The following is a 10,964-nucleotide window of genomic DNA, read 5'->3' as shown; positions in this document are numbered from 1 at the left end:
AGTCTTAATTACACACTAGATCACCGTGATCCGTTGGGTCACCAACTATTCAGAGGCTATGAAAAATTCAAGCTAATTTCAATATTTAACGAAACTTGTTTTATTCTGTTTCTATTCTCATTTCATTACAAATATGGCGCTGTTTTGCGCAGTTTTTGCTGTATTTAATTACAGACAAGCAAACAATCTCAGAGTTTAAGTAATATATAATTAATATTATATGAGATTGACATGGCTTTTTACTTTTTTCATGTGTTAAGTGGAAAGTTTCCTAATATCAAAAATATCACAGTGGGGATGTTTACTAGATATCTGTAAAATAAAGAAAACATAATAAGTAAATATGTAAAGAATATAATAAAACTGTAAACATACAATTCAAAACATCAATATAAATTTTGTTAATATGAGAAAATCGTATCTTTGTTTCATTTATGGTGGATATTCGTTTGGTTCCTAGGAGAGTCTGATAAAAGAAACGAATCACATTGTAAATAACTCGAATGCGAAAATATGTAGATCTTCAACAAAAGCCATTAGAATATGTCTTTGATACAGATATTGAAATCAACTTACCGTATCAACAGATAGCGTATGGAGGTGCACGTCCAATTCATTATCAGAGGTGGATAAAACCTGTATAAAGAACGATACAATATCAAACAAGTAGAAATGAACACAGACTGTGTATAATTATATAAACTAAAATACACATAAGGTACAATTATCAACAAATTATTAAAATCATAAACAATCAGAAGTTACTTTAACGTTTTCCACAGCAAACAGAGGATTCGGTACTAGCTAGAGATTCTTATAATTTATCAAGATACCTTGGTTGTAGAATGAATATACATTGTTTTGGTTGTCTTTTCATAGTAGGCCTGTGATACGTGACTGGATGAGAAATAAATATACCAATTCTTGCCCCCCCCCCCCACCTATGTCTGCGGACTTACAACGCTCAAAATCTGGTTTCGATATCCGTGGTGTGCAAAGCACAGATAGCCCATTGTGTAGATTTGTACTTAATTACAAACAAACAAAAAAAAACAATTCTTTGAATATATAATCACAGATATGCAGAGTTTTGGAAAAAACAAAACGTGTTTTAGAAAGTTGCGCAATATCATAAATATATATATATATATATACATATACACTAAAATATGATGTTATATGACATATAACAATCCTGACCCCGCTGACGGAAGCACAGGTGCCTAAAATATAATACATTCTGGGGGGGCCAGTGTAATCATAGTAGATAGCAGATATTCACTACTTTGCAAACAACGTCGTCAAAGAAAATAGTCCCAGTTATAGAGTCTGTTTGAAAAACGGTGTAGAATAAATGAATTAAAAGAAAAAACTAAATAAACCTATGAATGATGTAGACTAACTACCATTTGATGGGACAATTTAATCATCGAAGGAAAGTAAGTAGAAAAATGATGTAATACTTGACACTCCTCGTTCAAATAATGATTTTAACTTCTAAAAATTCCTAGGATGTATAAAGATTAATTATTGAAATGACAAAGGGTAAATCACAATAGTTTTAAAATTCACTTGTTTAACTTTATTATTTTTCATACGTATAATGTTTTCAAACTGTACTTATAATAAAAACAAAGGTACTTTTTTCTGGGGAAAAAGAAACATCTTCTGACTTGAGTATTAATTAACAATTAATTATTATGAAAATAAATTCTCGAAATTTGTTGTTTGGTAGATTTTTTCATTTGCTGTAGTCCAAATGCAGCTTGTCGAATGTCGTTCTCTCGCTCTATACGACATGATAACGTGTGGAAATTAACCATACTAGTCCATCCATTCAGAGCTTATAAACTTCATAAACGTCTTCACATTAATTATTCATATAATTGATGAAGGTGTGATATTCCATACTGTGTTAACCAAACTTCAAGAGCTGTAATTAATCTGATGTTTTGTCACTTGTAACAGATCAGACACTCTTGCTAAATACTTTTAGGTGTTTTTATCCCTTAATACCGTATTGTTAGTACTAAATACAGACAACATTTCAGATCGACTTTGACTGTTGCATAAGTTAGTGTGTCCTGACCATTATGATTCAAAAATCTCCGTGGAAGCCAAAAGTAGAACTAAGACGATAGATTATGTGTTATACCTACAATAGCAAACACTTCAGTTCAAATTTCTTCGATTAACAAACACATTTGTGACCAAATTTCAACGTGGGTCGGGCTTTCTCAGTAGTTAGTCTTTTGCTCCAAACGCTCAACGTTTGAGCCAGGATATGATGTAGATCACGCTTTGCAATTTCTTTATGGTAGTATTAGAAGTTTAACAGTCAATCCTTCTATCCTGTTAAAATTAACCGCATAAATAGACGGTGGTGCTGCTGCCTGGTTACTCTTTCTTTGGCCAGCAGTTCTAAGTGCGGGATGGCTATATTTGAATTTATGGTATCTGTAACTTAGCTTACATCAATATATTGTGTAATGTACCGTTCAGAATGAAAATATAAAATTGCTAAGTTTGACGTAAGAAATGAATAAAAACACATTATCATGCACATTGCGCCCTCTTTGTTTGATATTTTACCGTGAAAAACAAACAAAAGAAAAACATTAATGCTATTCCTTTATACGTCCATAACCTTGAAAATGCAGTTCATTCCTGAAGTTATGGTTTATCGTTTAAATTATTTTTGAATGTTTTCAACGGTTGCTTAAATATTTCTAGATATTGAAACTAGATATTGAAAAGCGATTTTTAAACAAGGTAAATCTTTACAACAAATCTGATGAAACACAGCAGAATTAGAAGTGTTTTTTTATCGTAGCCAAATGAAGACAAAAATGTGTAATCTACATGAAACACATGATAAGGTCGTACGTTTTAACTTTGCTTACTTTGTATATTAGATTAATTCGTTTTAAAATGACGTCTTGGAGCACATAACTGACGATAAATTTCTGTGTTCTTTAAATGTACCATTCAATGAATCATTGAAAAAATTTAAAATACGAAACGTAGTGTACACATTCAATACAAATGAAAATTATATTAATAGGTAATGTAATCCTTGTTTACAGATGAAAAGTAACAAAATATAATGCTGTGGAGATTTTCCTTCAGATCTGGTTTATGTAATTTACATAAAGATTTCACAAATCAGCAAAAATTATGTTGTTTTTTCTTTGTTTCTCTAAAAGTGTTATGAGGTCTCTGTACATTATTAATGTGTTATGAGGTCTCTGTACATTATTAATGTGTTATGAGGTTTCTGTACATTATTCATGTGTTATGAGGTTTCTGTACATTATTCATGTGTTATGAGGTCTCTGTACATTATTCATACATTTGACTTGAAATGTTCTTCTATTTATTTTAAAATGTTTCCAAAGCGCTACCTATGCTCTTTCAGCATTCTTCTTTCTCTGACAGCAGTAGAGTAAACTGAAAGAGTTTCAAGTCAATTGATTCTGTTATAAAACTTACTGCCGTGTATATGTAAAACCAATTTGTAAATAGCCTATATTACATAATTACTTTACTTCTCGGTTATTCATGATCAACTGATAGCAGTAATATAAACTCAACAGAAGCTTAATGCAGCATAGCACAACTCACCTTTATATAACTTTATTACGAAGAAATACTTTAACTGAAGTCCTGGTAGAAAAACTGAAGCTGCTATAAAGCTTCAATATACATTTTGCATCTACGCTAAAATGCCGAATAGCTAAACGTGCTTTGATAACTTTAACATTACACATATTAATTTCTAAGATCTAGTTAATGTGTTCTTAGTTTCTGAAAACGTTATGCGTTTGTGAGATTATTAAGTTTGCTCCAAATAAATTTCTCTTCAGTAGACATTATACCTCATAATCACTAAAACAACCTGATGTTGCTAATGGATTCAATTAAACCATCAGCTGTTTAGTATTAAAGCAAACAATTGGAAAGAAATTATTTTAACATTTGTTTGTTGTAAACATAAAGCTACACAGTGGGCTACCTTTTATCTGGTCCCTGACGGTGTTGAAACCCGTTTTTCAACGATATTTTTTTTTGGAGGGGGGGTGTTTTTTCTATCTAAATTCATTAAATATGTTTTCCCATTAAATCTTGAAATAAATCGTCTATTAGTATTTATATTAACATTGATTTATTATAGTGTTCTGGAGAAAATTATATTTTTGTGTTTTATTTTTTTTAATTTTTGATATGTTTTTATCTTGTGTTTAACAAACAAGTTGTTTTGTATAATGTATACATGGAATCTTTTTTTTCTTACACCAGCTACTTATTTAGGGTTATCATTACTTTTATAATAATAGTTGTCGTATGATTTGATATTTTGTCAGTGACGGTAGCATAAACTTGAATCTTATATGTAATGTAATTCAACGTGCATTCTTATTATTGTCAAAACAAAGCAATACAGACTGACTAATATACTGTATTACGATGCAATTTGGCAATTCAAACACAGGATCATAGGTTGAGCAAACTGATTTTAGTATCTTACAAGGTATTCCTCGTTGCTTATTTTTATATGGATAATAACTTAGAGGAATAATAAACTAAAAGGTTCCATTCTTCGTGGAAGACAGGATGCACATAGGCTATTGTTTAATTTTGCATTAAAGCATATATAGTGGCAAAACTGTGAAATTCTTGCATTGTTAAAGTGAATTTTACATTAAAGATACATTTGGAAACTTTCATGGAAAATACCATAAACAAATTAATGGCATTTCTTTGGCTGCTAATTACACTCATTCAAGTCAAATCTATATCACCTGTTTTACTAACCTAACTTCAGTTAAACTTTTTCTTCGTGCTAAAAACATAAACTAATATTACTTATATTGATATTCTACTTTTAACTTACGAAATTTATTGAGGTTTGATGCTACTAAAATTTACATATTTGAGCTAGAAATCACATTTAATCATCTTTAGATAAAGCAAACAATCTCGAATTATGCATCAGCTAAGTGAAGAAGTTTCCATGCAACATCAATGACAAAAGAAAAAATATTATTTTTTTCTATATTGGCTTACCCTCTTTTAATTAAAATACATACTAAGATCTGTTGCAGAAAAATATGCATAAATCACAATGTCGTACGTTTGCCAGAAGCATAAAGAACAATGTATATTTAACTGCAAACAATGATGTAACAAATTAATGTGCAATGATTTCGATAAATATCTAAGAAAATTCTTGTAACAATATAGTGACAATCCATTAAGTTCTTTCATCCTATTTGTTTTATATTTCAACTTGGTTCCAGTGTACTAATATTCATAACATTGTTTTAGGTAAAATTTGAAATATTAAAAATATTTGAAACATATCCTTCTCAAAATTGCCGTTTACATGAGAAGTTATTTCTTTTGTAAGAAAGACTAAACAAAATAGAAATAAAATATAGAATAAATATATAAGTATATGATAATTGTGATCGCGATGTTGGAAATAAAAATGTACTGTAGTAACTTTAATCTGTAGACAAGACAAGTGACGTGATTATTGGTCTATTTTTATAAGTTTTTACTATACAGCAAGTTAGAATTTTGATCGAAAAACAAATGATCAGGATAGAAATGTAAAGCTGAACACCTATCAGATTAACTTATGTTTAATATACTCTAGGTGTATATATACATTACACAACTTTAACTGACAAACATCACTGATCGAAAAACAAATGATCAGGATAGAAATGTAAAGCTGAACACTTATCAGATTAACTTATATTTAATATACTCTAGATGTATATATACATTACACAACTTTAACTGACAAACATCACTGATCGAAAAACAAATGATCAGGATAGAAATGTAAAGCTGAACACTTATCAGATTAACTTATGTTTAATATACTCTAGATGTATATATACATTACACAGCTTTAACTGACAAACATCACTGATCGAAAAACAAATGATCAGGATAGAAATGTAAAGCTGAACACTTATCAGATTAACTTATGCTTAATATACTCTAGATGTATATATACATTACACAACTTTAACTGACAAACATCACTGATCGAAAGCAATGAAATCGTTTGAAACAATAGAAGCTGCTTTTTTTTTACATATAGAGATCGAACCACGATTTTCACATTGACAACTTGATAATATAACTTTATTGTCTAAGTTTCGATATGTTTGCTACTTTGCTCAGACATGTTAGTGGAGCTTCCAAGGCTTAATGATGTTTAAAAACTATACAGCTTTAATTTATAATATTTTCATAACAATTGTTTATTCCAACAATTAAGGTTTTCGACAAATTAAACCAGTACACTAAGAATTATGAAATATCAAAAAGTATTCAAAAAATTATTATTAAGTGTTTAGTCTATGATAATCGTAAAACCTCTAATACATATGTTTGTACAAAGACTGCTGAGCTGCTTTTGTTTTAAGTTATCTCATTAATTATAGCAAACAGATTAATCTTTACCTAATTGGAGGTATAACTTTTATTCTTCCAGTTAACTAATCCGAACAACCAATACAATCAATTTTAGTTTTCTGAAACATTGTATATAGATAGAAAGGTAAAAATACGTGCGCTTTTGTCCTGAACACAGTTTTATAAAACCCACGATGTCCTGTTACTAATAATGTTTTTACTATACAGAACTAGCGATCCTTTGGTCTTGGTTGGCTTTATTTACACACATGTGCTTATTTTTCATATTCTCACTTTGATCTAGTCTACTTCATGAAAACATTTCCTTGAATAAAAATGTCTGACTAAAAAATCACTCTAATTGGAATAAGCAGAGAAAGAACTTAAGGTGTTAATTTTTCTACAAATACTTTTTGCATTGTATGCTTTAAATAATAACAAGATTAAAGACTTCTTAGTTTTAAACTACTGTTTACAACAATGCAAACATTTTAGCTTGATGAATATAAATACATTATTAAAAATTCATATATTAATGATAATGGTTAATGCTGCTAAAGAATGTCACTATTTATTCTGGTATGTTTACATAATATTTCCAGATGATTTCACTTTATTGTAGGTTTATCGTGATTTGGAAATACGTGTATGGTTCTTTATAGTGATAATTTATATGTTTCTTTGAAATTACGTTAGGTTTACTTACAAACTTACAGCGTTCTTACTTTGCAATCTTACAGAAAATTAATCAATCATATGTGTGCCAGTGCTATGTAGAATAAGATTACGAAATACACATTGTTCTTTACAATTCACAACAGATGAATACTTAATGAAAATAGTCATGTTAAATCATTAATAAAATACTGTTCAAATTCTTAAGCAAATAAATATCTAACGAATGTCTTTTCTCACAGGAATTACAAAGTTGTTAATGGTTAGGGCTCTTGTAATGGCTTAGTTCTGCATAGGATTTACTTCCAATACTTCCAATGAACTAACACTGTAATAATTTTACTAGATCTACGTATTTATCTATGAGTGCGTTTACAATTACATTCTTCACTAACCTTTACTTCATTCGGACTCTCAATTTGTATTTGGTTGAATTTCTTTTGCAGCGAAAATGTCCCTATGTCGACATGGCATGACTACATAAGGTGCATTTACTGTTCTATGTTTTAAGAAAAATAAGTTTAAGAACTTATTTCTAAATAGCAATAATCTATATACATATATAATATATAATAATTGACATCTGACTGTAGTTTACAAAATACTAATATACTAAAACACAGCCAAGACAGGTCACTTTGTAAAGATTAAAAGTCAGTTTTACATTATTGGATATTAACATGAGTGCATGTGAGCCGCATCGTTGTAGCTTCTGTATTGTTAGCCAGGCATGGCTGAAAGGTCAATATAATAAAAATAATAAATATATATAAATGTATAATGTTATGTGATTTAAGCTATTTAGTCTAAACATTTATGTTTTCGTGATTTAATATGTAGTCATTCTAGAACGAAAACGGCATAATGTTTATATATTTCCTAATTTGTTAACGTGGTTACGAAATCTGTCAAATCGACCAAACCCATACAAAGATTCGTTACTGAAAACAACAGATAAAAAGAAAGTTTTTTTAAGAAACATTTAATAACTATTTGAACATTACAAAGAGTTTGCATGTGAAATTTGAAATTTTTCTGAGGCGCAAAAGTATTTTTAATCTTAAAATGAAAATTACTTTAAATGTTGGATAGAAAACACGCGAAAAGGAAAATACGGCATGAGGAAAATATTGCTTTACAAACCTAAAGACTTAATAAAAAAAAATTATGTTTTGCCTATGAAAGCAAAGCATCGTAATGTTTACTGATAATCTGCTAAATTTCGTTAACATTCACTTACTAATTTAAAAGTTATAGTATGAAACTATAACCACCAAAAAATGGTTACAAGGTCTGTCCCAGGAACCGAGCCGTGATGAAAGTGTTATTCTCAAAGCTTTATTTACTTTTCAGATAACAGCACAGTGACAAATCCATCAGGTAGCTAGAACTCACCTTACTCTGAGATTATAAAGTCATTGGTTTAAGGTATAATGAATTGAAAAGTATCTGTAGAACAGATTGAAGAACGCCCATTACTCCATGAAATGACTGATAGAGTAAAACAAGAAAAATCTGCTCTGCTTGATAAAAGCAAAACTGGAAAACTATGGATGCAGTATACTACTATGGTAGACTTATTGTCTTCATAAAGGCTGAATGCATGGGCGATTAGCTGCTCCATCTCAAATGTCTGCATGATATGCTACCTTATTATGTTACATCAGGACATAATATGTACCTCAAATACGTTTATCTATATGTCTTCAGAAAATGCAATGACGCCATGTTACACATCCATATGTTGATTAAAACTTTAGAAATGGACATCATGTCATTCTTGGATCAGATAGAGCTTGGGCTGGGTTGTCAACAGAACTAGTTATAGAGCAATGCCTCATGCATAGTATCAAGTCAGTTGGCAGTCTAACTAGAGGACGGAGTCTCACAGAAACTCAACGCCTTGTATTGGATCTATCATTCATTCCCAGCCTGTGAAGAAGTCAACAGTGCAGTGCATTAATTCACAGGTGTGAGGTGTGAGGCCAGCAAATAACACAAGGATAATATGCCTGCACGCATGGCAAAAAACTTGTAAGATATAAACCAATTGCTATAATTCATGTTTCAGAGGAACCCATTTGATAGAGAGAAACCTCTACATAATATAGCTACTGGTGTAGAGTCAAATGTGGACGTAAATGCTTTCCTTGTCAAAGAAACCTGAGAACAAGATCATTAAGGCTATGGAAGGAAAGGCACTTATCGAGGTGAGCTTCAAAAACATGGATCAGGCTATCATCACAAACACTAAGAACAGAGTGAATATTCAAGAAGAAGATGATCGAGTCGGTACAAAACTCTTGTTCCAGCTGGAACAAGATAAGATGAGTGGCCCAAAGTATTCGAATATGAGTTTTGCTCTTACCCTCTGTCTCTTTTCGAGTTCAGAGACGTAATGAGGGGTTCCAACAAACACACACTGGCTGATGCCACGTAGTCTGATAACTTCTGATTCAGTAGTATGATTCAGAACCACCCAGTTCTTGTGATTATGTGGTGGATGGTGGTGCTCTATTGCACGGGGTTTCTTGGAAAAAGTGCCAAACTTGGGATAAAATATTAATAGAATATCAAGTACAATATCAAGCTTACGTTCTTATACACTATGGTGAAGCTTCAGTTATCTTTGATACTTATGAGAAACCGTCAACTAAAGATACAGAACATATGAAAAGAGCAACTACTGGAAAGGGCAGTCAGGAAGTAAATTTTACTGAGGACATGAAGCTTCGAACACATAAGAAAGCTTTCCTGTCAAACGAAAACAACAAGGCGAAGTTTGTTAAGATGCTTGAAAGGAAGTTGTAAGATGGTGGATGTAATGTTAATAATGCAGGAGATAAAGGTGATGCCGACCTTCTCATTGCGAAAAATGTTATCAGAATGTCTAAAACCAAGGAAGTAGTAGCTGTTGGAGATGACACAGACCTTCTCATATTGCTGTGTTACTATGCAAAGAATGACAACCATGAGATTTATTTTAGGCCAGAGCCTAAAAAATAAAATTAAAAACTCAACAAGAGTAAGATGTTGGAGTATAAAAGCTACTGGTGGAAAACTATGGTACATATGTGGAAACCTGCTCTAATACTGATTTTGGAGTGTGATACAGTCTCTCTACCTCGGTGAACAGCTAGCATTAAACTTCGAAGATTCCCAATTTCACCAAAATGTATCCATCTTTATGGACCCAACACAACCAATGAATATATAATTTTGTGTGATGAAAGATCCTTGGTAATATTATATGGTGGTAGCGTCATTTAAAAAATAAACGACCTTAGACATATTCGATATTGCGAAAAAGTGGCTTTATCTACTGAACTTTTTCAGCCAAAGGGGTTACACCCGACTAGTTCAATAATGTCATACCACAGCTTGAGGGTGTACTTGCAGATACAGAACTGGCTGGGAAATTACCTTAATCCTGAAAATCTAGGCTTCAAGCTCTTCAATGGAAGATATTATCTTATCATGATGGACATGCTCTCTTCGCCAAAGGAGCTTCTCGAAGCCATTCGATGCAATTACAAAACAGGATGCTACATCATGAGATGTTCTTGTCGGCACAATGGACTAGATTGCTCCCTTAGATCTGTAGAGTGCAAGAGAGCATGCGCCAATGTCAGTGTATCAGTAGAGGAGGTGGATGAGACTGATAAAGATTGTGATTATTAGAGATCATCATTACATTCTATTTCATGTCAATGTAATCTTTCACTCTTAAATTCAATATTTATAGTACACGTGCTTGTGTTATAAATGATAATTTACTTTATAATCCAATGAATCGAACTATCAATTTGTATTTACATATATGTGTATATATATATATATATATATATATATAT

At 31.2% G+C, this 10,964-nt stretch overlaps 1 long non-coding RNA gene across 1 annotated transcript in view; it reads right to left on the bottom strand.

The window, feature by feature from the left end:
* Positions 1-217: 217 nt before the first annotated feature.
* Positions 218-10,964, bottom strand: part of LOC111085064 — a 32,354-nt gene continuing 21,607 nt past the window's right edge. The window contains exons 2-3 of the long non-coding RNA XR_002609921.1: positions 577-636; positions 218-312 (exon numbers count right to left, since the gene is read on the bottom strand). This is a non-coding gene — a long non-coding RNA (uncharacterized LOC111085064). The remainder of the gene's footprint in view (positions 313-576; positions 637-10,964) is intronic.

Source organism: Limulus polyphemus, unplaced genomic scaffold (assembly GCF_000517525.1).
Source record: "Limulus polyphemus unplaced genomic scaffold, Limulus_polyphemus-2.1.2 Scaffold221, whole genome shotgun sequence".
NCBI classification, from domain to species: domain Eukaryota; kingdom Metazoa; phylum Arthropoda; class Merostomata; order Xiphosura; family Limulidae; genus Limulus; species Limulus polyphemus.
This window is presented reverse-complemented; position numbering and strand designations above follow the sequence as displayed.